Consider the following 590-nt stretch of genomic DNA (forward strand, 5'->3'; position numbering starts at 1 on the left):
CTGAACCACTCTTTCACAATAAGAGCCTGAACAACTCTTTCACAATAAGAGCCTGAACAACTCTTTCACAATAAGAGCCTGAACAACTCTTTCACAATAAGATTTTGAACCAAGACCCTGAACAACTCTTTCACAAAAAGAGTCTGAACCAAGACCCTGAATCACTCTTTCACAATAAGAGTCTGAACCACTCTTTCACAATAACAGCCTGAACCACTCTTTCACAATAAGAGCCTGAACCACTCTTTCACAATAGGAGTCTGAACCACTCTTTCACAATAAGAGCCTGAACCACTCTTTCACAATAAGAGTCTGAACCACTCTTTCACAAAAAGAGACTGAACCACTCTTTCACAATAAGAGTCAGAACCACTCTTTCACAATAAGAGTCTGAACCACTCTTTCACAACAAGAGCCCCATGAATCCTGGCATTGTCATGTTGGAACATGGCCGTGCCATCAGGGAAGAAACAATCCATTGATGGAATCACCTGGTTATTCAGGTCAGCTGACCTCATTCTTTGATCTAAACCTGGACCTGACCAGCTGCAGAGACCCCACACCATAGCACTTTCCCCCCAGACTTGTAG

Source organism: Austrofundulus limnaeus, unplaced genomic scaffold (assembly GCF_001266775.1).
Source record: "Austrofundulus limnaeus strain Quisiro unplaced genomic scaffold, Austrofundulus_limnaeus-1.0 Scaffold99, whole genome shotgun sequence".
NCBI lineage: Eukaryota > Metazoa > Chordata > Actinopteri > Cyprinodontiformes > Rivulidae > Austrofundulus > Austrofundulus limnaeus.